The 18,254-nt window shown below is 37.0% G+C and overlaps 1 non-coding gene across 1 annotated transcript; it reads left to right on the forward strand.

Annotated features, from left to right (window-relative positions):
- The first annotated feature begins 17,388 nt into the window (after positions 1-17,388).
- Positions 17,389-17,495, forward strand: LOC133058070 (U6 spliceosomal RNA). The gene has a single exon (XR_009693194.1). It is a non-coding gene; the product is annotated as a U6 spliceosomal RNA (small nuclear RNA).
- The last annotated feature ends 759 nt before the right edge of the window (positions 17,496-18,254 follow it).

Below are 18,254 nucleotides of genomic sequence, written 5' to 3' on the forward strand. Positions count from 1 at the left end.
TGAACATTGTTGATGAGGCAGTTTCTCTTTTGGCCTTGTAAATACGACATTTGGCAAGTATGTACTTAATTCATACTTTGGTTGAAATGCACACATCTCTTGTATGAAAGGCAGTAAATAAAACTGAGGCCAAATTGATCCTGATACTTTACCATATCTGACTGTTTTGTGAGCAGAACACTTTAGCATATTTTGAACAGTGTGTTAAACATTATTAACATGAACCTATATACTGTTAGTCATTAGTGATGTCCGACTCTGCAACCCCACTGACTGTAGCCCACTAGGCTACATGGAATTCTCCAGGCAAGAATACTGGAGTGGGTAGCCATTCCCTTTTCCAAGGGATCTTCCTGATCCAGGGATCAAACCTGGGTCTCTTGCATTGCAGGCAGATTCTTTACCATCTGAGCAACCAGGGAAGCTCTGAATCTATATAACTGGTCCTGAAATTAATATTCTTTTATCTGACAATTTCTCAATTAATAGAAACAGTTGAAAATTTAGGTGAAGTTTAGAGTTATGGCCAATGTTTAGCATAGTTTTAATAGTAGGTTGAAGAAATTTATGTCAGGCGAGTGTGTGCTCCTTGGTTCTTGTCTCGTCACAACAAAGATTTGTAATGACGGACATTAAAGCCCCCTCGGCGTGTCATAGCTCTTGGGTCTTGGACAGACCGTGTTATAGCTCTTAGACAAATCAGTGTTACAACTCTATTTTATTTAGAAGATAGCAGGAAAATCCATCTTCAAGGCGTGAGGGCACGAAGATCCAAAGACGCGAAGAGAAGAGCGCTCCAGTGTGCAGGAGAGAGAGAGTGCGCACTTTGGCTCCTCTTTTTATATGTTTCTTTCTCCATGGGCCTGTCCTATGTAAACTGGGCCAGCCAGGAGTGCTGTTTGTTTTACCTGAGGTCCTCAGTCTGGTCCTCAGACCTTCCTTTGTTCTATTTTTGCGGGCTTTTCCCTTCCAGGTCTTTGAGCCACCGCCATTCTGGACTCCTTTTCCCTATTCTAACTACCTAACATTTATAAAGCCTACACAAATGGAGAAAGACAAACCTCTTTAAACTGTGTAAACATTAAGGGTTCTGGTTCTCACTGTCACTCATTTTTAGCTTTAGTCTATTAATTAGCCTGCAGTTTTATGAGAATGAGATACTGGAAAATAACAAATAAGATTAGATAAAAATTAAAATTGGATGACATTTTAATTTCAAAATGCCTGAACTATCAGCCTAATTTAAGCTCTATCATTATGATTCTCTTTTTGTTTGCTTAGGCAAAGACAGCACCTGGTCCTACTGCTCTCCAAAGATGATGCATTTGCCGTGAGTACTACAAATCTTTGCTCAATCAAATCAGCCTTTGTTTTTACAGTGACTGTATTTTAAAATGTAGGATTAAATGACTTTGGAGATTAGGATATTTATACATTTCATGTTTAACTTTTATTTTCTTCTCAAAGTTAGGAGAAGAGGAAGCAAATAAGAGAGTTCAAAGGTTTGAGTAGGGCTAAAGTGTATGAGGCTAAGGTTTGTGTGTGTCTGTATATATGTATATATGTATGTGTGTGTGTGTGTGTGTGTGTGTGTGTGTGTATATATATATAATGTCATATCACTGGTGTGGCTGGTTTATAGGTGGATAATTAATATGGATCAGTAATTGTTGTTTTACTTGTGCTCTTGCACATTGGGTTTAATAATGACCACTACTCTTCTGGAATTAAAGTTTCTACTCAGTTCTCTAAAAAGGAACAGCAGAGAATACTGTGTGTTTAATTAGAAAATTTTCTGTAAACTGAGGACACGTTCGAATGAAGAAGGAGAAATTTTTTTAGGTGAATAAATTTCAAAATAACTGAAAACTACAGAAAATGATGACACCTGCCACTGAGATTTAACATTTCCCATGTATATTTGACACATATTAAAAATAAATCTTTATAGACACAGCTGATACCCATCTCTTATCCCTTACCCTTCTTTCCCTCCTTTCTTCTTCCCATCTTTTTCAGTTTTTTTTGACTTTCACTATTCTAAATTTGGTCTATATCATTTTCATGCTTTTTAAATGTCTTATCCATAGAAAATCTTTTCAAAATATTTTAAAAGCTTAAAAAATGGTATATTCTTCTAACTAAATTGTGAAGAGGTGCTAATATGTTTTTGCAAATAAAATCTAAGGTAAAAGTCAAATATTTTTCAAATTCATATTTTTTGCAGTTGTTCACAGTTTTATTCTAATAGATAAAATCAACATGTTCCTCAATTGATGAACAATCAAATGGTTTCTCTTCATTTTTTAAAAGCAATTATATTAATAAAATAATTATTTGTAAAATGCACATGATTTAAAAATCTACTGAAAGGCTTATGGGACTGAATACAACATACCTTTGACCCATTTCTCACTTCAGTCTTATTCCATTGGCAACTGCTTTCAGGAATTTTAGCTCCTTTTCTTGTTTTCATATTTAAAATACTTGGTGTGTGTTTTGGTAATTCTTTTGAATCATTAAGAAAAGACACAATACATGATGTATCTCTTTTTTTTCCTAATAGAAATACATTCAGACATAAGCTTTTTGTTGTCAAAGATATCTCAGTCCAAGAGTGTGTGCTAAAAAGGCCATGATTAGAGGTTTGATGTGTATGTCGGCCAGTTATCCTGTGTGGTCCATGACTATAGATTACAACCCTAACTCTTGTAAGCTTTTCACCTGTGTATTCTATCGATCTGAAACTTCAGAAAATGGGGAGGCAAGGGAAAAACCAGAAGTCTGTTGTAAAATTGCTAACAGGGGTAGAAATACGGGACTTGGGAACTGAAATAATGACCCATCTATAAAAAGTATAACACACTACTGAGGAATTCTTCTCCAACTCTAGAAACGAAATTCTTAGCAAAGGACTGAATCAATCCACTGTAGAGACTGTGGTCTTATCACTGGATTTTAGAAAAAATTGCTCACTCTTATTAGGTTTTTCTGGTGGCTCAGATGGTAAAGAATCTGCCTGCAAGGCAGGAGACCCTGGTTCGATCCCTGGATCAGGAAGATACCCTGGAGAAGGGAATGGCTACCCACTCCAGTATTCCTGCCTGGAGAATCCCATGGACAAAGGAGTCTGGTGGGCTGCAGACCATGGGGTCACAAAGAGTCAGACACAACCAAGTGACTAACACTATTGGGAAGGCTGGTTTTACTTTGTTATTTAATTTTGGAGCAAGTGGAAATAAAAAGTGATTCAAGATCTAGTGTTTAAGAAAAAGTCATTGGAGACTTTTTGAATTAGAGGACATTTGCATTATTGATCTTTACATTGTAAAATATTTCCAAGATTGTTATTTAAAAGTGGTAGTGAGTAGCAAAATTTATAAAGACTAATGGTTAGCAATTTTTTAAAAAAAGTTAAGGAGTAATAATCTTTTTTTAATGGTAAAAGAACAATTTATTATTTGTCATTTGTTTCCCTCAGAACCATGCCCATACATAGCTCTACATTATTTAAACAATCATTTTATTGTGGTAAGAACAAAAAACATAGGGTCTACTCTCTTAAATTTTTAAGTGTATAATATGTTATTGTTGACTGTAGGTACAGTAGACCCCTGGAACTTATTCATCTTGCTAAACTGAAACTTTATGCTTATTGCTTAGTAATTCCCCATTTCTAAATCTCCCAGCACCTGGGTTTTACTCTGTGATCCTATGAAGTTGACTATGTTAGATACCCCATGTAAATGGAGCCATATCACATTTGTCTTTCTGTGACTGACTTAGCATTATTTCACTTAGCATAATGTCCTTGAGATTCATCCATGTTGTCACATATTGCAGACTTTCTTTCTTTTTAAAAAGAAAGAAATGTGGTATGTGTATATACCACATTTTCTTTATTCATTCACAGAGAATTATCTTAAAAGAAACAGCAAGACGTACAAAAGATTGACTTACCTTTTGAATCTTCTTAGATCACCTCTGTCCAGTAGAAATTTCTGTGATGTTGGAAAATGTTCTGCATATGCTCTGCCCTAAATGTTAGCTACTAGCCTCGTGACATGTGCCTAGTGCAACTGAGAAACTAAAGTTTAACTTTAATTTTTAATTAATTCAGATTTAAGTTTAAGTTGCTAGGTATGGCTGATCTCTACCATATTGAACAGTGAAGTTCTAGGAAGAGTATCACATAGATAGAGGTATGGCATCTTCTCTTTTCTTTTAAATGTAATTGTGCTTTTTGATCTTTATTATGTCTGAAAAGATATGAATATAGCTAGCATTCCAGTTGTGAAAGTGGAAAGGAGAGATAAGTTCTAAATAAAGTGTTTTTAAAAAATAATCTATGAGTTGTTTGAGAAATACTTAATACAAAATATGCTGCTGGTTTAACACCCTTAAATTACATATATATGTGCATATAAATGTATTGGTAAAAAATTTGAAACTTTGTATTCATACTGTTATATAATATAAAGATATACTACTAACTTAATACCATTAAATTGTGTGTGTCTATACTCATAGGCACATGATGTGTATTATATCTGATAGAGAATATAAAAACTAAAATCAAATCTAAAAGATGTGGGTATCATTAATGAAAATTAGAGTAATTTGAAATTTTGGTGATCTTATGCACATTTATATTCTCTATCAATAAAGAAGAATTCCGAGTAATTAGAGTAGAGGTAAAAACAAGGGGGAGTGGCGGAGGGAAAGACCCATGAAGCAACTTGGGTCTTCAAGACAGGATGCTGATTGATAAAGTGTGAAGAAAGGATAAAAGGAACAAAACAACCTTGAAATCTATCCTTCTGAGTATTTTGAGTTAGAACGAACCAGAATTGACAGAGGCCTGTTTCACTAATGAGAACTTAATTTTTTTTTTTGCTGTGTTCCAAAAATGAAAATGCATTAATTGACCATTGGCAGTCTTATAAAGAAAGACCAAAAGGATTGAGGTAGAATTTTCTACAAGGTAAATGATGAACATTGGAGTCAAATGGACATGGGTACGAGCTCCAGCCAACCCTGTTGCTTCCTTGCTGTGTGACTTTAGATTAGTGACCTAACCTTTCTGACACTCAGTTTCCTAATCTGTGGATTGGAGAGAATAAAACAATCACTTCAAAGGCTTTTAGAGATGATGAAATGAAACAATGAATGTCAGGCACTACATTAGATGTTTAATACATAGAGTAAGCCTTCAAATGGTATTAACTATTGATGAAAATATTAAAAGGAATATAAATGAGAAGAAACAGCATTGCATGTTCCATGTGTTGCATTTCAAGTATGGTGATGAAAATGTGACTTAGAAAATACTTTCGGAAAAAAGATACTATCCAAATACAGAGGAATGGAGGTATGGGAAACTCCTGAAGGAAAAGTGTGAAATTTATGAATTTGAAGTAAGGAGGTTATTAAAGAAAATGTGAAATTTTTATTATAATTTAAAATCTCAGGAGAAAAGTTACTGAAATGGAGAAAATGATGCTTTAAAAAAAGAAGATTTATGGACTGGGATGGAAGCCTGAGTTGATGGGAAGTAGAAATGGAGAAAATGCTTGGTTGTAGAATGCCCAAATGCTTTTAGGCTTTCTGGGAACAAGGCAAAGATAAAATAATCCATCATGATCACTGAGGTCCTACTACATAAGGGATTAACTCCATAAAAGACCTGTTTGAAGGGTTTTTTCATATACTATAATATCCCAGTGATAAAAGAAGAAATTTTTAAGAAGTGGCAGGAAATAAAAAATCTGTAAGACACATGTATGCTTTATACCTACTGTGAAAGAGCTTTTTCCTAATTCTCTCCATAATGTGTGGAGAGAGCTCCTTTTTCTTAAATGTGTTTCTCAAAATCTTGTATTTTGGTTTTTATCTATTGAAGCTACCTTGGTCAACAGATTTAATGGAATTTTCTCATTCTTCCTGATTTCTGTGCAGCATGTGACACTAATGATCCTTTCTTTCTTCTTGAGATTCTTTTCAGAGTTCTTCTAGTTCTTTGATTAGTCCTTTGTGATCTCATTGTTTTCTTTTATCCTGGTCCTCCAAGTATGTCTTCTCTTTGTTTCTGCTGTTAGATCTCTTGTGTTTTACATTACCCCCTATGACCATGTGATCCTTTTCCATGCCTTCAACCTTAATTTCTATTCGGATTTCTCTAATATCTGTATACCTGTGCCTAACTTTTCTCTAGAGCACTAGTCCTACATTCCTAGTAAAGTTCATTGTGTATTTGCATGTGGATATCCTGACAGCAACTCAAACTTAACATTACTGAAACTGACTAATGAATTTCTAGGTTTTGGTTGAACATCTCTATCTAAAGTTGCCCCATTCTCTTCTAAATCAAGCAGACAGGAAACTTCTGCCATCTTTGTTGCATCTCTCTCGCTTATTATGTACCATTAGTTGTCACGTCTTGTAACCTTGCAGAGTCTTGCTATTCAGCAACTGTTAAGTAGTGTGAATGACCACTGAACGGAATTGCTATATAGTGAACCAAACAGCAAATAGTGACTAGAAGGTCCATTAGAACCCTAAGCATTCCCTGACAGTAGGTCAGTCATGTGAGGGGATGAGTATTGGAAATAAAACTTGGCTGGACCTTTAAAGTAGAAAGTATAGAAGACAGAGAGAGGACAGGGCCACGGCCCAGGAAAATAGGCATCCACATAATCTCCACCCTCTAGACAACTGCAGTGCTTGAGCATGCCTCTCAGAATAGGGTCCTCTGTATAGCTTTGTTAGAGTTCTGTGGATAGCAGTGTCTCTGTAAACATTTTTGAATAACTTAACAGACTCTCAGTGCTATTTGGATATGAATAGGATAAGAGGAAAACATTCAATTAAAAAGTTACAGATACGATTTCTTTAATTTTATCCCACCCCCACTATAAAACACTTGAAAGGAAGTGATTTAAGGAGCAAGCTGGGCCTCGTGAGTGGCCCAAATAACGTATAGTGTAGTGCAGTATTTCGTTACCTCCCTACTTTTTATAACTAGTGACTGCATTTTGTCAGCTATTTTCCTATACCATACTTCCTGGCATCTCAAGGTTACATTTTGGTCATTTGTTTTTTTGAACTGCCTGTCCTTCCCCAATGGATTGATAACAATATAGAAAGGCCCATTTGTGCAGTGTCTTTTTTTTTTAAGTAAAGCAAATGAATTTTTGCATGTTGCCTTACTGACAAGTTTGCAAATTGCCAATCTTTGCTCTTTTTTCTCCCTCCCAATTTTTCATGGTAGTAATTAAGGACTGTAAATTTCACTTTATCACTTGTGTTAGGAATAGTAGCATAAATCATAGTAATAGCACCGTTTATTTCAGTAATGCCAGCCTGCCTGCAAATCACTTGTAAATTGGTTCCATGGATGTACCTCTATCAAATTAATCAAAAACCACCTACTTACATTTCCTGAGCTTATTTCAAAGGCCTAGTAACAGTGAAAGAGAAAGACCATTGCTGACCTTTCCATTTTTATTTGTTTGTGAATTCTGAATGGCTCGTGCATGTATTTTCATTTTGAATCTTGGCGAACATCTAACTGAGCTTTTTATATAGTGTTTTTTTTTTTTTTTTAATCGCAGGTTGGGATTTGTGCCCCAAGTAATTTACTTGCAAGATGGTCCTACTGTGGTTTATACACAGTCATAATAATGTTTGATTGGACATAAAATTGTTAACCATTTAAGAATTTTTGAGAAGTAATACTTTTCTGCTGGAAAAAAGATTTTTCAATTGAGCATAATTGTTTTCAACTTAGGGAAGCTAGGCAGCAGTCACTTATGTTTGTCCCATAGTACCCAAGAAGGTGGTATCAATGTATTATTTTGAATTTGGAGGGAAAAAAGGAATCTTTCCTTATGTGTTTTCCTTATATTCCTGCTTACACTTTCTGGACAATAGCTAGGACAACTCGAGTTCACATGAGACTGCCTCAGGTGTACTGTTTACATAACATGCTGAGTTCTATCCTGGATATGGTGTCTTCTTTGGGAACTTCCCGATGTACATTATTCATGTCCAGCTTACTTCTTATTTATTGATCCTACCCTAAGAGGAGAAAGGGAAGTTTAAATTTAGTAATAGCTTATTCTTACCCTAAGTCAAACATTCTTAATGGAAAAAATACAGATTATTTATTTTAATTTTATATTTGGAATTACAAGGATGAGGTAAAATCAAGTTCTAGGGCTCAGATAATAAAAATATAATAATAAACTTGATCTATAACTTTATATTTATATGCATACTTTCCTTCTATTTCTGTTTCTGATATATAACTTGGTTTTGAGAAATTATTATCTGTATGCAGATTCAATATTTCAGTGAGTTTTGTATTGTAGAGTCTTTAAGGTTAGCATAAGAAATCAAAAATAAGTATAGGGATCTTAACTTTCATAAACAGTTTGCTTTTGCATCTAATTTAAAAGATAATGACAAATTTCCTATAAATTCTTATAGTTTTAGTATCTAGTTTTAATCTCTGTATATTTTCCACTCTAGTTTTTACTGTTAAATAGTCTATATTGAAGATTTCACACTTGGGAAGTTGGAATAATCTTTAAAGCAAATCCACTTGCTATTTTTTCTCTTATCCTTGGATGAACATGTAATTGGCAATACTTTACTTCAAAGAATTTCTTTTATTAGAAAAAGAAGAGAGAAAAGCAACAGATGGCCTTGAATCTTGCTATTCTCTAAAAGAAATTAAATAAATAAAGAAATAAATATTTTATTTCTATGTAGAAAAATCTGAAAACCCAGAGTGAGTTTGATACATTTTGAAATACTGTTAAATAATTCTTTCAGTAACTATTTTATCATTTAGTCCTGTGTATGTACATATGCAGTAATTCTCATGGAGAAAAAATCTTTGGAGAGCAGTGGATTAAAATATCAGAATATTAAGTAGAGATTTTAAAGAGTGACAATTATAATTATTATGAATTCTTTCATGTGTGTGGAAGCTAGTATTGAAAGCATCTGAAAGCATACCCACGAAATAAATATTTATTATCTGTAGATCCATATATTAAAACCATATTTGTAAATTTATTTATAAATATATATGATTAAAGCATATTTTCATTGTCTATGTTTCAGTAACCCACTTATATAAGTGTGAGAGAGAATAAATTAAAATAATTTAGACACAGGAAATTTTTTTTAGCCTGTTAGATTTACTTTATTTATGAGACTTTAAGATATTTCAGTGTTGCTTCTTAAAGATAAACTCAATAAAATTAAATCTTGAAAGCCATCACATTTAACAATAAACCAGTGATTAACTGATAAGTTCTCAAAGATGGTGAAATAATGATCTTTCCTTCTATTCCTTTCACCTCTATCCTCTTCTAAAATAAATCATTTCCAGACTGTCAACAAGCATGAGAAATTTCTAACTAAAGACCTTTCTCTCTCGAAGACACTGAAAAGAGAGGCTTAAAGTGAAAAGTGCCATAACTACAATAGTAAGTGCATTCTACCAAGAATAAATAAAAATTGCAAAGCTTGACAGAGAAGAGAACAGAGGGGAATTCAAGTGACTAAACCTCAAATAAAGGATTATCCTTGTTTGTGAGGAATCTGTTCCAGTAAGAAATCGATCTGGAAACCTGCATACAAAAGGAGCTGGGCAGTTTTCTCAGCTGTAGGGAAACTGCCACTGGGACCAGTCATCCTAACTGGACAGTGATCTGCCCACAAGTCTTCAGGTCCAGCAATAGACATCTGCCTTGGCCTTTTTCTGTACAGTTATTAGGCCTTAGGTCTATTTATTTAGACAGCAGCTGTCCTAAATCAATGACACTCACACAGTGATTAAAATAAATTTGGTACTATATTTTTACAGCTCTATTAACTTTACCATTTGACTTTCTGTTTTGTAAAAGGGGGAAAATGAAAATTGAGAACTGTGCGTATACTGTGTAAGTGCATGCCAACCAGATTAAAATCCCATCAGCAGATGTAGAGATAACTGAACCAAAGTGACAGATTTAACACTGCTGTCTGTTTATGTGTCAGATAGAGTTAAATGTTTTGCTGAATTCTTAAAATGGTTTGGCTCTGTAATATCTAGCATAATCAACACTGAAAACTGGAGCACGATTTTGTCTTACTATGTGGAAAAGGCTATGTGCACTTGAGGATCAAGAAAATGCTATTGAAAGTGGTATGTTTAAAAAAATGGGTTTGATTAATGAAAAAAAGCTGGCTATTTGAATATATTTGTTAGGCAGAAATGAAATCATTCATTCATTTATTTACCAGACTTTCACTGAGTACTTTTTATGGGTCAAACTCTGTTAGGGGCAGAAGAGACAAAGTCAAATAACATGTAGTCTGCTCTTTTGGAGCTTTTGCTACAGTGACATGTATCCACTTTTTCAAAATGTTTTGTTAATTTAGTTAACATTGATTGGATTTCTTAAAAACAAGTTTTCTCTGAATTTTTTTTTTTTTTTGGTATATGTTTTCTTTACATCTACTTTAAATATCTCTTCTTCTGTTTGGGAATAAAAAATAAAAATAGAGCAAAACAACAGAACAGAAAATAAAGCAACAAACAACGCCAAGCCATGCTGCTACACTGAGAGTCTATAAAGTAAGGAATCCCATTAACTCTGAAAGGAATAAAAATTTTTTTCTTCTATATTAAAGACTGTACTTTTTCTTTGAGGATGGTTCTTTATGTTAGAAGTTCATTGATATATGAGTGTCACCTGCAAAATCTGCTGTATTGTTTAATGCATTTCACATTTTTAACTGTAGGTGTATACAGTTTTTAGCAGAGAAGGCAATGGCAACCCACTCCAGTACTCTTGCCTGGAAAATCCCATGGGCAGAGGAGCCTGGTAGGCTGCAGTCCATGTGGTCGCAAGTGTCGGATACGACTGAGCGACTTCACTTTCACCTTTCACTTTCATGCATTGGAGAAGGAAATAGTAGCCCACTCCAGTATTCTTGCCTGGAGAATCCCAGGGACAGCGGAGCCTGGTGGGCTGTCGTCTAAGGGGTTGCACAGAGTCGGACACGGATGAAGTGACTTAGCAGCAGCAGCAGTATACAGTTTTTACAGGCTTCCCAGGTGACTCAGTGGTAAAGTGTCTACCTACCAATGCAGGAGATGTGGGTTTGATCCTTGAGTGGAGAAGATCTCCTGGAGGAAGAAATGGCAACCCACTCTAGTATCCATGCCTGGGAAATCCCATGGATAGAGGTGCCTGTCAGTCTTCATTTCATAGGGTCGCAAAGGAGTGAGATATGACTCAGTGATTAAACAATAACAATACACTATTATGCAGATTTAAATAATAAGAATTTGATGTCTTTATGAGAACCATTACAATCCTTCCCAAATTGTAAACACTATTTTTGAGGAAAGAAAATAGGCTATTAAACTGCACTGAAGTCATCAATGTCAGCTTTCATCTTTGCTGGCTTGGGTTTACCTGTATTTACTATTATGAGTTCTACTCTGATTGAACACCCCTGATATCATATATGGGGTTTGACAAATAGGAGGATTCACAGGCTAATTCAGTTATTCAACAAGTATTTTGTGAGTATTTACCATGTACAGGGTGTTATTCTTGTGACTGGGGTTATATGTGTGATCAGGAGTCTAAGCTCTTTTCTTCAATGAGCTCATATTCCAGGGAAAGTCCTGACTAGCAAAGAGTTCATGTGGGGAAATTCCTAATGATTCTGTCCAACAGAATGAGTTATCTGTCTTCAGGAAATAAAACACTGCAGTGTAGGACTTAGTATCTCATACATTTACTCTTTTAACTTAGGGTGCACCTACTGTGTCCAAGGCTATATTCTAGGTATTGGATCCTCTCTTAATATTCAGATTTAGGAGATCTTGAATGTACTACTTTAATCAGTTCATTTTGAATGTAAATAATCTTAGCTAGGCTTGTAGTAAGAGCTATGTGGCAGAAACTTCTAAGTACACTATGATGATGCCTTCTATTATATGTTGCTAATTGATAAAAGACTGTTGTATGTATTTTTCTGTTTTAGCCATGCCGCTCGGCTTGCAGGATCTTAGTTCCCCAACCAGGGATTGAACCCTGGGTTCCTGGCAGTAGAAGCATGGAGTCCAAACCTCTGGGCTGCCAGGGAATTCCTTATTGTAATCTTAATCAAGCAAAGTTGATGGCCAGGATGGTGTTTCAGGGGGAATACTGGAGAGCTTTAGTGATTTTCTTGCTGAAATGATAATTCCTTACTTAAAAAGAAACTGCAGGAAGGAATGCCTCAGTTTTGCATCTCTGGTTCTACTCAGATGCTTAAACAAGGACTTCCTTGAAATTATAGAAACAGTCACCATAAACCTTGAAGAGATTGGCCTGAAATATTTTTGAGGACCAGATTTTAATGTGGTTTCTGAATCAAATTTAAATTTTTCAATTAAAAAAATTAAACCATGAGAACTTCAGTAGGAAAAACCAGAATTTGAGAGGGTAGGTGGCAAACTGATGATGTTGAGGTTTGAGATATCAAGGGAATGCCTTTTTGATAGCATATAAATAGTACATCTGTTCCCTCTTCCAGCTAGTACATGGAATCTTTTGCTTCACCACTCAGAGCAAAATTTAAAGAATTTAGCAGCAGAATATCTAAATATTGGGAAGTAGCACAAGGGACAAGGGAGGAAGAGCACAGAAATGCCTACCTCAATCTCTAAGTGTCTTCACAATTTTTCTTAGAGTCTTGCCTTCTGCCTAATATAACAGGAAGAGCACTTAAAAGAGCCACTTGTGGGAAGCAAGAAAGATGATATTGTGAACAATTAGGATGTTAAATCAACCACAGTCATGTGGTTTTCCCTGTGAATAGGTATTTCAATTCAGTTGCTCAGTCATGTCTGACTCTTTGCGACCCCGTGAACTGCATCTTGCCAGTCTTCCCTGTCCATCACTAACTCCTGGAGACTGCTTAAACTCATGTCCATCTAGTTGGTGATGCCATCCAACCATCTCATCCTCTGTTGTTCCCTTCTCATGCCTTCAATCTTTCACAGCATCAGGGTCTTTTCCAATGAGTCATTTCTTTGCATCAGGTGGCCAAAATAATGGAATTTCAGTTTCAGTATCAGTCCTTCCAACAAATAGTCAGGGCTGATTTCCTTTAGGATTGACTGGTTGGATCTCCTTGCAGTCCAAGGGACTCTCAAGAGTCTTCTCCAACATTCAAGTTCAAAAGCATCAATTCTTCGGCACTCAGCTTTCTTTATGGTCCAACTCTCACTTCCATACATGACTACTGGAAAAACCATAGTTTTGACTAGGCGGACCTTTGTTGGCAAAGTAATGTTTCTGCTTTTAATATGCTCTCTAGGTTTGTCATAGCTTTTCTTACAAGGAGCAAGCATCTTTCAATTTCATGGCTGCAGTCACCATCTGCAGTGATTTTGGAGCTCAAAAATCTGAAGTCTCTCACTGTTTCCATTGTTTCCCCATCTATTTGCCATGAAGTGATGGGACCAGGTCCCATGATCTTAGTTTTCTGAATGGTGAGTTTTAAGCCAGCTTTGTCACTCTCTTCTCTCACTTTCATCAAGAGGCTCTTTAGTTCTTCTTCTCTTTTTGCCATAGTTCAGTTAGTTACTTCAGTCGCTCAGTCATGTCTGACTCTTTGTGACCCCATGAATCGCAGCACGCCAGGCCTCCTTGTCCTTCACCAGTGCCTGGAGTCTACCCAAACCCATGCCCATCAAGTTGGTGATGCCATCCAGCCATCTCATCCTCTGTCATCCTCTTTTCCTCCTGCCCCCAAGCCCTCCTAGCATCAGGGTCTTTTCCAATGAGTCAGCTCTTCGCATCAGGTGGCCAAAGTATTGGAGTTTCAGCTTCAACATCAGTCCTTCCAATGAACACCCAGGACTGATCTCCTTTAGGATGGACTGGTTGGATCTCCTTGCAGTCCAAGGGACTCTCAAGAATCTTCTCCAACACCATAGCTCAAAAGCATCAATTTTTCGGCACTCAGCTTTCTTCACAGTCCAACTCTCACATCCATACATGACCACTGGAAAAACCATAGCCTTGACCAGATGGACCTTTGTTGGCAAAGTAATGCCTTTGCTTTTTAATATGCTCTCTAGGTTGGTCATAACTTTCCTTCCAAAGAGTAAGCATCTTTTAATTTCATGGCTGCAGTCACCATATGCACTGATTTTGGAGCCCCCCCAAAATAAAGTCTGACACTGTTTCCACTGTCTCCCCATCTATTTCCCATGAGGTGATTGGACCAGATGCCATGATCTTAGTTTTCTGAATGTTAAGCTTTAAGTCAACTTTTTCACTCTCCTCTTTCACTTTCATCAAGAGGCTTTTTAGTTCCTCTTCACTTTCTGCCATAAGGGTGGTGTCATCTGCATATCTGAGGTTATTGGTATTTCTCCTGGCAATCTTGATTCCATCTTGTGCTTCCTCCAGCCCAGCGTTTCTCATGATGTACTCTGCATATAAGTTAAATAAGCAGGGTGACAATATAAGCCTTGATGTACTCCTTTTCCTATTTGGAACCAGTCTGTTGTTCCATGTCCAGTTCTAACTGTTGCTTCCTGACCTGCATACAGGTTTCTCAAGAGGCAGGTCAGGTGGTCTGGTATTCCCATCTCTTTCAGTATTTTCCACAGTTTATTGTGATCCACACAGTTGAAGGCTTTGGTGCAGTCAATAAAGCAGAAATAGATGTTTTTCTGGAACTCTCTTGCTTTTTCGATGATCCAGCAGATGTTGGCAATTTGATCTCTGGTTCCTCTGCCTTTTCTAAAACCAGCTTGAACATCTAGAAGTTCATGGTTCACGTATTGCTGAACCCTGGCTTGGAGAATTTGGAGCATTACTTTACTAGCATGTGAGATGAGTGCAATTGTGCGGTAGTTTGAGCATTCTTTGGGATTGCCTTTCTTAGGAATTGGAATGAAAACGGACCTTTTCCAGTCCTGTGGCCACTGCTGAGTTTTTCAAATTGCTGGCATATTGAGTGCAGCACCCTCACAGCATCATCTTTCAGGATTTGAAATAGCTCCATAAGGGTGGTGTCATCTGCATATCTGAGGTTATTGATATTTCTCCTGGCAATCTTGATTCCAACTTGTGCTTCATCCAGCCTGGCATTTCACATGATGTACTCTGCACAGAAGTTAAAATAAGTAGGGTGACAACATACAGCCTTGACTCTTTCCCCATTTGGAACTATGTTATTCCAAATGATGTTTGGAACAACATTGTTCCAAACAATGTTGTTGTTCCATGTCCAGTTCTAACAGTTGCTTCTTGACCTGCATACAGATTTCTCAGAAGGCAAGTAAGGTGGGCTGATATTCCCGTCTCCTGAAGAATTTTCCACACAGTCAAAGGCTTTGGCATAGTCAATAAAGCAGAAGTGGATTTTTTTCTGGAATGCTGTTGCTTTTTCAGTGATCCAGTAGATGTTGGCAATTTGATCTCTGGTTCTTCTGCCTTTTCTAAAATCAGCTTGAACATCTGGAATTTCACAGTTCACATACTGTTGAAGCCTGGCTTGGAGAATTTTGAGCATTACTTTGCTAGTGTGTAAGATGAGTGCAATTGTGTGGTACTTTGAACATATTTTGGCATTGCCTTTCTTTGGGGTTGGAATTAAAACTGCAAATTAAAAAACAAATTTGCCGGTATATTGAGTGTAGCACTTAAAGAGCATCATCTTTTAGGATCTGAGATAGCTTATCTGGAATTCCATCACCTCCAGTAGTTTTGTTTGTAGTGATGGTAGGATCTTAGCCACAGTCAGCTCCCAGTCTTGTTTTTGCTGACTGTATAGTGCTTCTCCATCTTCAGCTGCCAAGAATATAATCAGTCTGATCTTGGTATTGACCGTCTGGTGATGTCCATTTGTAGAGTCGTCTCTTGTGTTGTTGAAAGAGGGTGTTTGCTATGACCAGTTGTTCTCTTGGCTAAACTCTGTTGGCCTTTGCCCTGCTTCATTTTGTATTCCAAGGCCAAACTTGCCTGTTCTTCCAGGTATCTCTTGACTTCCTGCTTTTGCATTCCAGTCCTGTATGATGAAAAGGGCATCGTTTTTTGGTGCTAGTTCTAGAAGGTTTGGTAGGTCATCATAGAACCGTTCTACTTCAGCTGCTTTGGCATTTGTGGTTAGGCCATAGACTTGAATTACTGTGATATTGAATGGTTTCCCTTGGAAATGAATAGAAATCTTTCTGTCATTTTTTAGATTGTATCCAAATACTGCATTTTGGATTCTTTTGTTGACTATGAGAGCTACTCCATCTTTTCTAAGGGATTCTTGCCCATATTAATAGATATAATGGTCATCTGAATTAAATTCACCCATTCCAGCCCATTTTAGTTCACCAATTCCTAAAATGTCGATGTTCACTGTTGCCAGTCTCTTGTTTGACCACTTCAACTTCTAAGATACTTCAGTATATTCGTTTATTCATTTACTATTTGGCCTAATGCTCATTAGTCATTCTACAAATGTTAAGTATTGTTAAGTGTTAAGTATGCTAGACAATGGGAACATGCTGGTGTACAGGGTAGACTTCCTCTTTAACCTCTTAGAATTGTATTTTTCTCATACAGAAGGGAATAACAGATTATAGATAAAAAGCTTATTCAGCTGAAAAATGGTTTACTGATGTAGTCTGAGTTCTAAACATTAATTTGCTTTTCTGTAATACTTTCAGAAAATAAAAAATGGCATCCTGTTCTTCTTTTAGTAAATGGTAAAGAGTCTCTTCAATGAATGTAGCTAAAATGTCAGCTCTATGAGGGCAAGATTCTCCAAGCCAGGCTTCAGCAATACATGAACCACGAACTTCCAGATGTTCAAGCTGGTTTTAGAAAAGGCAGAGGAACCAGAGATCAAATTGCCAACATCTGCTGGATCATCGAAAAGAGAGTTCCACAGAAGCATTTATTTATGCTTTATTGACTATGCCAAAGCCTTTGACTGTGTGGATCACAATAAACTGTGGAAAATTTTGAAAGAGATGGGAATACCAGACCACCTGACCTGCCTCTTGAGAAACCTGTATGCAGGTCAGGAAACAACAGTTAGAACTGGACATGGAACAACAGACTGGTTCCAAATAGGAAAAGGAGTACGTCAAGGCTGTATATTGTCACCCTGCTTATTTAACTTATACGCAGAGTACCTCATGAGAAACGCTGGGCTGGAGGAGGCACAAGCTGAAATCAAGATTGCCGGGAGAAATATCAATAACCTCAGATATGCAGATGACACCACCTTTATGGCAGAAAGTGAAGAAGAACTAAAGAGCCTCTTGATGAAAGTGAAAGGGGAGAGTGAAAAAGTTGGCTTAAAGCTCAGCATTCAGTGCTCGCTTCGGCAGCACATATACTAAAATTGGAACGATACAGAGAAGATTAGCATGGCCCCTGCGCAAGGATGACATGCAAATTCGTGAAGCGTTCCATAAAAAAAAAAAAAAAAGCTCAGCATTCAGAAAACTAAGATCATGGCATCCAGTCCCATCATTTCATGGCAAATAGATGGGGAAACAGTAGAAACAGTGGCTGACTTTATTTTTCTGGGCTCCAAAATCAGTGCATATGGTGACTGCAGCCATGAAATTAAAAGATGCTTACTCCTTGGAAGGAAAGTTATGACCAACCTAGAGAGCATATTAAAAAGCAGAGACGTTACTTTGCCAACAAAGGCCTATCTGGTCAAAACTATGGTTTTTCCAGTGGTCATGTATGGATGTGAGAGTTGGACTGTGAAGAAAGCTGAGTGCTGCAGAATTGATGCTTTTGAGCTATGGTGTTGGAGAAGACTCTTGAAGAGTCCCTTGGACTGCAAGGAGATCCAACCAGTCCATCTTAAAGGAGATCAGTCCTGGGTGTTCATTGGAAGGACTGATGTTGAAGCTGAAACTCCAATACTTTGGCCACCTGATACAAAGAGCTGACTCATTGGAAAAGACCCTGATGCTGGGAAGGACTGAAGGCAGGAGGAGAGGGGGACGACAGTGGATGAGATGGTTGGATGGCATCACTGACTCAATGGACATGGGTTTGGGTGGACTCTGGGAGTTGGTGATGGACAGGGAGGCCTGCCGTGCTGTGATTCACGGGGTCGCAAAGAGTCAGACATGACTAAGTGAATGAACTGAACTAAATTGATGAGGTCAAGGACTTTGTTTTGTTGACACCATATGCTCAGTTCCTTGAAAAGAGTCT

This window comes from Dama dama, chromosome 5 (genome assembly GCF_033118175.1).
Source record: "Dama dama isolate Ldn47 chromosome 5, ASM3311817v1, whole genome shotgun sequence".
Lineage (NCBI taxonomy): Eukaryota > Metazoa > Chordata > Mammalia > Artiodactyla > Cervidae > Dama > Dama dama.